This window comes from Labeo rohita, unplaced genomic scaffold (assembly GCF_022985175.1).
Source record: "Labeo rohita strain BAU-BD-2019 unplaced genomic scaffold, IGBB_LRoh.1.0 scaffold_501, whole genome shotgun sequence".
Lineage (NCBI taxonomy): Eukaryota > Metazoa > Chordata > Actinopteri > Cypriniformes > Cyprinidae > Labeo > Labeo rohita.
In genome coordinates, this window is record NW_026129422.1 from 45,433 (window position 1) to 56,280 (window position 10,848).

Genomic DNA, 10,848 nt, shown 5'->3' on the forward strand with positions numbered 1-10,848 from the left:
CTGAAGTCCTCTGAGGGGTTGGCATCATCTCTTCTTAAGTGTTCTGGATCCAGGATGGAGCTTGTGAATTCCTAGTTACCATGGGATGTCAATCCCATGGCAGAAACAGAGAACAAATAGGAACATAATTAGCGTAGCTGCTGTTCAAAGCAAGCAAAGAAAGATTTGTTCAAACAGAGCTAAAAGATTAATAATGAATTGATAATGATCTTAGGGAGCGTGATGGATTGTAGCGTGGTATAAGACTAGTTAGATACGCAGGAGCTAAACCGTTAAGTGCCTTATAGGTAAGAAGTACTATTTTGTAGCTAAAGCGGAACCTAGCCTGTGAGGAGACTTTAAAATTGGGGTAATATGATCAGATTTTCTTGACCTGTTAAGGACTCTAGTAGCTGCATTTTGGACCATCTGTAGCTTGTTTTTTTGAAGATGCAGGACAACCACCTAGTAGTCCATTAAAATAGACAAAAAACCGAAATATCCAAGGCAATCCAAAGGAGCAATCCAGCAAACAGCCAATGGTAAGGGCAGGCAGCAAACAGTAAAAAACAAGGCAAACAGTCTAAGGTCAGCAAACACGAAGGCAAGGTAGAACATAGAAACAACAGATGACTACTCGGACCGTTCATCCGCTCAGATTAAAGTTCAAACGGCGGCATGGTGCCACCCTTACTAGAGCAGATGCATTCACTCACTGATGAGTCTCAGTCACTAAACAGCATTATAAAGCACTTGAATTCAGTGAAGAACACAAATGACTCGGTTTATAGCCAGATGAAACAGCGCTGACAAACAAGAGAAACACTGTAGTCAGAAGACTTTTAAATCTACAAATCATCATCATTTACCATAGCTTCACTGTAGTAGCACTAACTGCACAGTGGTGTTGTGTCAGAAATGTGGGTATATTTGTGTTGAATTTAATTATATTATTAATATAGACATGTATTAACTGTATTGAAGAAGGAATAATGGAATATAATTTTGATTGTGATTAAGCTATAACATTTATGCATTTATACTAACATAATACAGTGTTTAGACTACTGTTTTTCACACAAATACCTAAGAACCATTTTACATTTTTACCATGGTATTGAGGTGCTATATTTGTGTTTTAACTGTTATTGTCATGATCTATGGATGATACTATGGAAGAGCAATGGTTAATTAAAAAAAAAAACAGAATAATTAAATTTCACCATATAAAAATGAGGATGCTACAATTTTTTACAGATATTACTGATTTTGATTATGAACATAAATCTACGTCTGCATCCTAACTCAAGCTACTATCAAATGTGTATTTCTAAGACACAAAATATGTTATATTATTATAATCAATATTATCAGGTAACAAAAACTTTTTTCTTGATCTGAAACAATATTACTCATTGAAATGCAAAACTAAGCATTTTTCTTTTTCTATTTTTATTATTTGTTAAGGAAAAATGACTGGAAAAGAAGAATGAAGTCATGTTCTGACCATAAAAAATATGGTAAAGCCACATTTAACCATCTGGTTTTTAAAGCTTTCACATTGTAGCAAAAATCTGCCTTTAAACTTGAAATATAAATTTGACATTTATCATGATAATTATCAATATTGACTGATATGAATTTTTTTTTTTATCATGATCCAGAAAGAGTGGCAAAGGTAAGGGATGGAGTGCCCTTTAGCAGATCTCATGGGTGCTCCAGCTGGCGATTATAACAAATATATATCATAATCAAGAAACACACACAAAAAGACTCCAAAAACAAAACACAAAAAGGAAGCGAAATAACCTAAATTTAACCAAGCAAAGCAACAATGACTTTGGGCGATAATTCCCCACTTTAGAGGGAATGAGCAAATACTTTAACACCTAAACAGATGACTCTCACCTACCTGTATAGGGACAACCTCAACCAAATGCCAGCCATAGGATTTAATCCAACATGCCACTCTGAAAGTAAACTAACATTAGCTACAGTGTGCCAACAACAGCCTTGCCTGTTGGCAGGCAAATATGAAGCAGGAAAAAAGAGGCAGTGACTCATGACGTTATTCCATCTAGTTTATCTTTACACTCCCCACTGATCAATCACTGGGAAATCAATGAACAGTCTCAGAAACCACATATAGGCAGGAAGAATTTCACTGGACCTGCCACACAGACATGTATCTACTGTTTTACACATTACTGGCACATTATATTTAACATTGAATAAAATTAATACATATATATTTTTATATTTTATATTTTCACAGGGTGAAAACAAGGATGTTGGATTAACCAAAGTCAGACAAGATGAACATATACACCAAGAAAAGACTAAGAGTGAAAAAATAGAACACCTATATCGCAGACTTCATCTTGAAGACAGGCGCAACAACAAACTGAGAGCTGCTGATGTTCTTCAGATAATGCCACATTCATTACAGTTCCACGAGTCTTGTGCCGAAGAGGAGTTGATTCTGAGTTTCTTACAAAAACTACTGATGATGGACTACAGAGCAAGATACATTACAACTAAAGAGACCAATGAGGAAGATCACGCACAACAAAGAGACAATGACTCACCTGAAGATGAGAGTGATATTTTCAAAGCAATATATTCATCTACCAAAAGAACAAGACAATCTAAGCGAATTGACCCAATGGATGTACAGATGACTGTGTTTCATTGTGCTGATGGTTTCCTTAAGCAGCTGATAGTGACTAAACTGTCCCAGTGTCAATACGCTCTGCCTTTACTTGTTCCTGATCCATTCACGCAACACATTGAGTTTCCTCTCTGGGCATTCAGACAAATCAACAAGAGCTGGAAGATGAGAAACACTAACAATGAGATCATCAGTCACATCCAGCCAATCTACAAGGCACAAACTCCAGTGGTGTCTTTTTTTAGGTTTGGCTCTGTGTCTTCATCCAAGTCTCATTTGATGAACAGTCTGATCAATGAGAAACACAACACGTTCTTCCACAGGAACTGCCCAGGCAGCAGCAGAACCAGAGTCCTGATGGATGGAGTGGTGGAGATCGCCTGGTTCTGCCCTTCTGGGAAAAATACGGATAAATTCACTGAATGTGTTGCATTCTGTAATCTTCACGGTGATGCAGGAGACCATGAGAAACAGCTGAAGATCCTCACTGAAATGGCCTCAATCAATGTTGTTGTTCTACCACGACTGGACAGAAATGATAAGCATACAGCAACAATTCAAAACCTATACAGTAATGCAAAGCCACTCGTTTGCCTTTTTACTGAAGATGAATGCACTGTAACTGAGATGAAGAAAGGGAAATACAAAATCGGTTTGAAAGACAGAAATCAGTCCGATGTATCTGAAGAACTCAGAAAAACTATTAATAATTGTCTCTCAGAATCACCTTCCACTTTCAGACTTGAAGATATGTCCAAATACTCATCAGACATCAGAGTAGATGAGGAAGATGATCGTGACTGCAGCCGAGGAAGAGAAGCAGCACAGCAGATGATTAATTTACTGGAAAAGAAAGACCTGACAAAAGTCAAAGAATCATTTCTGCCCTGTCAGGGAAAACTGTGGAATCAGTGGAGTCAGAAGAACAAAGAACTACATAGACCTCAAGCAGATATAACAGAAATGGAAATAAGTAGAAAACAAACAGAAATGAAGAAAATCCGCAAACAGCAGCATGAGTCTGATGTCAGTTATTTTATGAAGCTCTTTATTAAAGAAATGAATTCAGATGCTGCAAACAAGATGTTTTTCCTCAAATGGCTCAGAATCTTTCTTGATGAATATATCTCAGCTGACCTTTTTAAACTACATCACAAGTATGATGAAAAGTGGTCAACAGTGTTAAAAATGAAAGAGAGCAATGACAAATCTGAGCAACTTAAAGCTGAACAAGCTGACCTTGAGAGAATATCTGAGGAACTTCAAGCTGCAGCCTTTGGTTTGGAGCACATCATGAGGGAGATCGGTCAAATCTATGAATCGTGTTCAACTGTGAAGAAGAACAAGAAAGACCTGCAGTCTGACTTTTCTTCTCTACCGAGTCTTGCAGCAGAGATGATGATCTCTGGATTTCCACTGGAGCTGATGGATGGAGATGCTGCTCATGTTCCTGTGATCTGGATCTCTGCTGTTCTAGATGAACTCATCCAGAAACTGGGAGACCAGAGAGTCTTTGTGCTGTCAGTTTTAGGGATTCAGAGCTCTGGGAAATCCACCATGTTGAATGCCATGTTTGGTCTCCAGTTGGCCGTCAGTGCTGGCAGGTGCACCAGAGGAGCTTTCATGCAGCTGGTCAAAGTGTCAGAAGACAAGAGAAAAGTGCTCACTTTTGACTATATTCTAGTTGTTGATACCGAGGGTCTCCGTGCTCTAGAACTGGCTGGAAGATCAACAAGACATCACGACAATGAATTGGCCACATTTGTTGTTGGTCTTGGAAACCTGACACTGATCAACATCTTTGGTGAAAACCCATCTGAGATGCAGGACATTCTTCAGATTGTTGTTCAGGCCTTCCTGAGGATGAAGAGGGTCAGACTGAATCCCAGCTGTGTGTTTGTGCATCAGAACGTTTCAGACGTCACAGCTAAAGAGAAAAACTTGGAGGGAAGGAGACGACTGCAAGAGAAACTGGATGAAATGACAAAACTTGCTGCTAAAGAGGAAGTCTGTGACGCAGAACGTTTTAGTGATATCATTAGATTTGATGTTCAGAATGACGTGAAGTATTTTGCTCAGCTCTGGGAGGGCAGCCCACCCATGGCACCACCAAACCCAAACTACTGTGAGAACATTCAAGAACTAAAAAAAACTATTATGTCTCATGCCTCAAAATCACATGGAATGAGACTGACTCACTTGAAAGATCGTATTAAAGATCTCTGGGAGGCTTTACTGAAAGAACGATTCGTCTTCAGCTTTAAAAATTCTCTGGAGATTTCAGCCTACAGGAAACTGGAGACTGAATACAGCAAGTGGTCATGGAGCCTTCGGAGTGCCATGATGGAAACTGAGAACAATATGCACAACAGAATAGAAAATGAAGCAATTCATGAGGTTGATGAAACTGATCTTCAAAGAGAACTGAAGAAAACAAGCGAGGAAGTGGAAAAATCTATGTCAGAGTTCTTTGAGAAAGACACGGATGCAGATTTACTGATTCAGTGGAAAATGTCATTTGAAACCAAAATCAAAGATGTTCAGGAAAACATTGTGAGAGAAACAAAGAGGAAATTAAATGAGGTTCTTCAGCAGCGAGACTTGAAGAAAAAGATTGATGCTCAGAGGACACATCATGAAAATACACTCTTGGAAAAGAGCAAAGAACTTGCTTTAAATCTCAAAAACAAAGCAAATGATGAAGAAACACTGAAGAAAGAGTTTGGTTTGTTTTGGAAGCAGTGTGTTAAAAACATTATCAGAGACACTCCTGCAGTCAAAGAGATTGACATATTGACAGATGTGAAAATCCTCCTCAGTGACATCTATAAAAGTGCTCCTGTAGACCACTGGGAGCAGAGCAAGGATATTTTCACTGTACAGAGTTTTTCTGATTATGTGAAGGTAAAGAAGTCCAGTGGAATTAGCGGAGCTTTCACAAATGTGATTAGATCAGCTAAAGAGAAATTAGGATACATTCTATCTAAAGAGGATGAAGCCCAAATAAGATCATTTGTCACAGATGTTTCTCTGCAGACAGACAAAATGATTCAGTCATTTAACATTTCAAAGATGGGCTACAACAAAAGCTGCATTCAAAAACTCACAGATTACATCAAGGCAAGAGCAACTGAACATGAGGAAGCATCAGTGCACTATGGACTTGGTTCTATCCATCTCTAAGAGAGCAAATGAAATGATCACTGAACAACACAGACTGTTCAGGGAAGCCAATGATCCTGTAATATATGTTGAGAAGAAACAAGAAGAATACTATAGTGTTTTCCAGAAACACCTCCATGGAGCTGCATCAGCTGTCATTTTTGGTGAGATCATCTGTCAGAAACTCAAAGAGCCTGTTAAGCAAAGTGTCTACAAGAAGACTGCCAGAGATTTATCAGATGAAATGAAAACAAACTGTGAATCACTGAATGGAAACAGATCAAATCTAGAGAAACACATCCTGAAGACACTGGCAGAAGAGGAGGATTTTGGCAAATACATGGACTACATTCATAATCCCAGAGATCAGTTCAAGAGTTTCATCAAAAGTGAAGTCAGTCGGTACATCACTGGCAAGTTTAGTGTCAGTGTTTTACCCAAGATGAAGGAGAACATCAAACTCCTGCTGCAGAGGATCAAGAAAGCAGCACGTGAATCTACTGAACATGTTCAAGTGAACAGTGGAGATGTTGGATTGTGGTTGAAGGGTTTCACAGAGAAGCTCTCAGGTGTGCTGATCTTCTCTGAAAAAGACCTCAGTGGAGTGAAACATGATGATGTTGATGATTTCAACCTCCTAGAAGATGTGATTAGAAAAGAACTTCCTGCCATAATGACTGACATCAGTAAAGAGTTTAACATGCAGGCATTTGATGAAAAACTGGACCTCAAGTTCAGGCCAGATGAGCTTCTGATTGATCACTTCTGTCAGTGCTGTTGGGTTCAGTGTCCGTTCTGTACCGCCATCTGCACCAACACCACAGAAGACCATCCTGGAGATCACAGTGTTCCCTTCCATCGAGTGGATGGACTCAAAGGTTGGCATTACTATGAAACACAACATCTCAGTGCTGATATTTGCACAACTTTAGTGTCAAGTGGTAAAACATTTCGTGCATCAGGTGAGTGGTTTCTATATACAGAATACAGAAGAGCAGGAGGAGTTTATGCAAAATGGAGCATCACCCCTGATGCCTCTGAGCTGCCGTACTGGAAATGGTTTGTGTGCAGGTTCAAGAACAAACTGGAAAAGCACTACAATAAAATATTCCAGGGTCAAGGTGAGATCCCAAAAGAATGGGAAAAGCTCACAAAAGATTGTGCTATTGAGAGCTTGTATACATACTTTTTAAAAATAAATAAACAAACAGAGCAGAACATATATGTGCAGAACATAATATAAAGCAGAGGTTTTCTGGCCTGTTTCATGAAACAAGTTTACCAAATACGCCAGCTTATTTTAGTTAGTCTGACTCATTGTCAGTTGATTCGGTTTCATAAAGCAAATTTACTATAGCTCAAGCTCAGTCACTCTTCAATGCTTCTCTCACATACAATTATTTGACTTAATAAATCAAAATGAATAAAGCAACTGTATTTAATGTATTGTGCTCAAGATTTAATGACTGTTTTTAAATAATACATGTTAATTTACTAATAATGTTAAACTGAAAGTTGTGTAAGGGTATATCAGTTGATTGTAACTGTATATGTCCAATTCCGTAGCATGCCTAACAACCTCTTTTTTACTCAAATGCATTAATCTTAAATTTTTGTGCATATGTGTATGTATGTGCTCTCTGTGTCACCAGAGAAAATATCTTTCTCCTTGTGTTACGGAATAAATACAAAGCATGCATCACACACTCTTGTATTTTGCTGCTTTTAAATTTAAAAAAACTGGCTGTAAATGTATAACACAATCAAGTGCAAATTGCCTTTTTTTTTTCAGAAAACATGGCTTTCAACCAATACGTTATTGACCATTACTGTTGAGTTTAAATAGAATTTAAATAGCCAAAAAAGGTAAATTTAACAGAATTTAAAAAATATATATATATAATTTTTTATTTAGAAAAAATCAGAAAACACATAAATGAAAGAATCTTGATACTTAAAAAAAACTTCAAGAAACACTTGAAACTTAAAAAAAAAAAGTATTTTATTGTGGCACTGAGTTTTTTTTTGTTTTTTTTTTTTTGTTTTTGTTTTTTGCACAGAGCCTTTTTTACTTTGGTACTGTCTGGAGTTCCTATCTAATTGCAAACATAGGCCTCCTTGCACCTCTGTGGAGTGCTCTTTTTGCATAGTATGAAATGACGCCGACCCATGCTGGCCTTCTGCAATAAATCCTGAATGATACCTACAGTAATAAACAGATGATCACATCTTTCTTTGGGGCTGCCATCCATAGGAATGCCTGTGACTAGAGCAGCCAGCAGCTCCTGAAATTTTTGCCATGTCACAGGCTTGAGAACTGCAAGGTGATAGACCTATGTTCACACAAGTGATGATATAAGCAATAACAGACAGCCATTATTATAATTGCCATATAGTTAAATAAAATAAACAACTTTAGTAAACAAGAAAGCTACAATTAAAGAACTAAAGTGAAAGAAATTCAACCTCACATGTTCTTAAATTAATTAAATAAAAAAAAAAAGCAGAAATAATTTTTTTATGCTATTCAAATATATATGCCTACAGATTTCTAGTTAATAAAACAAGCTGGGTTCCTTACTCTAGTTTGAAAAGATTGCGGTGGTGAGTAACACTAGTTGTGGTTCTAGTTGTGGTAACACACAGGTATTTTTAGCCATATTGGCCATTTCTATTATCTTGCACCAATGGTAGCATATAATAAAATTGTGTTGTAATTATACATTTGTGGCCTTTGGGCCAATCAGACAATTGTTCACACAATTGTTCATTCGATTTACTAAATCAATGTTTCACTGAATTAAGAAATAATCACAGACCCCCTCACTCAATCCACAACACTGGCTGCCGGGACATCTCCAATGGCCCACCAGGCCCCTGGTTACCATGGCAATCAGAATACCTCGGCCAGATCAGAAGAACTTTACAACCTACAAGTATGTAGAGACAATCTTCCCCTACTTAAATCTCTCTAAAACAGAAACATACTGCTATAGGAAATGAATACTTTTATTAATTCACAGACAAACCTTTTTTTGGTCTTCCTATTGCACATAGCCCCAGGTCATTGTGTATAGTATTACTGCCTTGTAATTTTGTGTTTTTCATTATGCACTGTTATATGCATTTGTTATGATAGATCTCTAGTGTAGTATAACTTACCTATGCCATGTTTGGTCTCTTTGAATTTGTATTTTGATGATCTAAATGATGGTGTATATTATATGTTGATACCTTTGCAATATATTAGTGTTTTAAAAATCCTTAGTAGTTTTGCATCAACACCCAATCGAATTACATATGCAAAATACCATGCTCACAGACAAAGAGTCTTAACTTACCCTCCAAAGGTGAAAGTCGCTATTGGCTCTCGGACTTCCTGGAGGTGTAGCTTCCAGAAATCTTAAGGGGTCATCGGATGCTTATTTTCCACAAGTTGATATGATTCTTTAGGGTCTTAAAAAAAGTCTATAATATACTTTGGTTAAAAACCCTTTTTACCTTGCTAAAATAAGCTCTGCAAAAATCCTCTCATTCTGGTCGAGGCTGCTTTAAATGCAAATACGCTTTGCTCGCCCCGCCCCTCTCTTCTCTCTGTGATTTGACGAGCTGTTTACATTAGCTGCATTTAGCTGCTAAACTTGCTAAGTAGCGCTTTATTAGGAAAGGCGATAGCAAAGATTCATTAAAAAAAAAACCTTATACTCACTTCTGCTGTAAGTGAAGCTGGATCACGAATGATTTGTGCGAACATAGACAGATATATGTAGATCGGGAGGCGCATTCCCTTCACAAACAAACCTAATCTACTGCATCTTCAGCTGCTCAATGTCGGGAGTAAACGACGACGACTATGTTCATTATTACATCCAGCAACACAACACCTCAATCGCTCAGTTGGAGATATTCTTGTCTTATTACATCCCTGCTGTGGCATCGAAACAAAGAGGGCGGACTGTGACAGCTGATTCGAGGTAAATCGCTCATGTCAATCAACTATTGTGGGAGGGGCCTCTGTGGGTATGACGGCACACTGACAGTCATCTGAGAACGGCTCGATTTGAAAAAGGGGATATTATTTTTACAGATTAATTAAAAACCGCTGCATGGATTTTTATCATTATTGGGTAGATTTCTACATACAACATGTAAAAGTGAACTTAGCATCTGATGACCCCTTTAAAAGCATCATGCACATGCCTTTTCTCTCTCTTCGGGGGCATGGACCAGGCAGCTTGGTGAGATGGGTCTTCACAGGGTCCTCTGCAGTCTGATTGCATTGCTGAGCACCTGTACGTTTCAGACAGTGTCAGTGTGCCAATGCGGAGGTTTTATGCTGACTGGGCTGCTGCTGTGTTAACAGTCAATGGCCGTCAACATAAACTGTACGTTGTCTGAGGGTAAAAAGAATGCGTTAAGGTTATGTCAATTTAAGGTGTCAAAACATAGGTATAAATAGATTTGGATAGATCTTGCATCCAGAGATCCTGAAGAATTTTTATGGCAGTCCTTAAACTTAACCTTAGGATTGGGTTTGGTGTCTAGGGTCAACTCATAGTACATTGAGCAATCCTCTCTTAAGCAGTGGTGGGTGCAGAAGGTCTCTTTTGACCCATCTAGTGTATTTTTGGTTATTGCTACAAAAAAACTGTGGTCCAGGGTCACATATGTACATGTAGCCCGGTAAGTGATTTAGAAATATCACCAGACACAGGATGAAGAATTTAAAAGGAGACATATTATCCCAGACTGCACTTTAAACAGCGCAGCATTAATTATGCCAGTTAATTAACTTTGGCAAATCTGCGTAGGAAAACTAAAGCTTGTACGTTTATTGCAAACAATAAAGTTTGATTTTCACAAAATGAGTCACTTTTTTCTCATTCACAACAATCAATTCTCAGTCAGAAAACTAACATACAACTAAAACAAACAAAAAAAAAAAGACAACGGTAGACTTCTGGGGGCCCTACACAAAACTATGCCCGGTGGGCACTCTGTCTCAAATTGCTCTCACGGACGGCACATGAGAAACA

At 38.0% G+C, this 10,848-nt stretch overlaps 1 pseudogene; it reads left to right on the top strand.

The window, feature by feature from the left end:
• Positions 1-7,516, top strand: part of LOC127160946 (interferon-induced very large GTPase 1-like) — a 28,242-nt pseudogene extending 20,726 nt beyond the window's left edge.
• Positions 7,517-10,848: the final 3,332 nt, after the last annotated feature.